Here is a 207-nt window from a genome sequence, read left to right on the forward strand (position 1 = left end):
ACTGTTTCCACTGTTTCCCCATCTATTTGCCATGAAGTGATGGGACCAGATGCCATGATCTTAGTTTTCTCAATGTTGGGCTTTAAGCCAACTTTTTCACTCTCCACTTTCACCTTCATCAAGAGGCTCTTTAGTTCCTCTTCACTTTCTGCAATAAGGGTGGTGTCATCTGCATATCTGAGGTTATTGATATTTCTCCTGGCAATC

The sequence above is a fragment of the Bison bison genome, unplaced genomic scaffold (genome assembly GCF_000754665.1).
Source record: "Bison bison bison isolate TAMUID 2011002044 unplaced genomic scaffold, Bison_UMD1.0 scf7180017864480, whole genome shotgun sequence".
Classification (NCBI taxonomy): domain Eukaryota; kingdom Metazoa; phylum Chordata; class Mammalia; order Artiodactyla; family Bovidae; genus Bison; species Bison bison.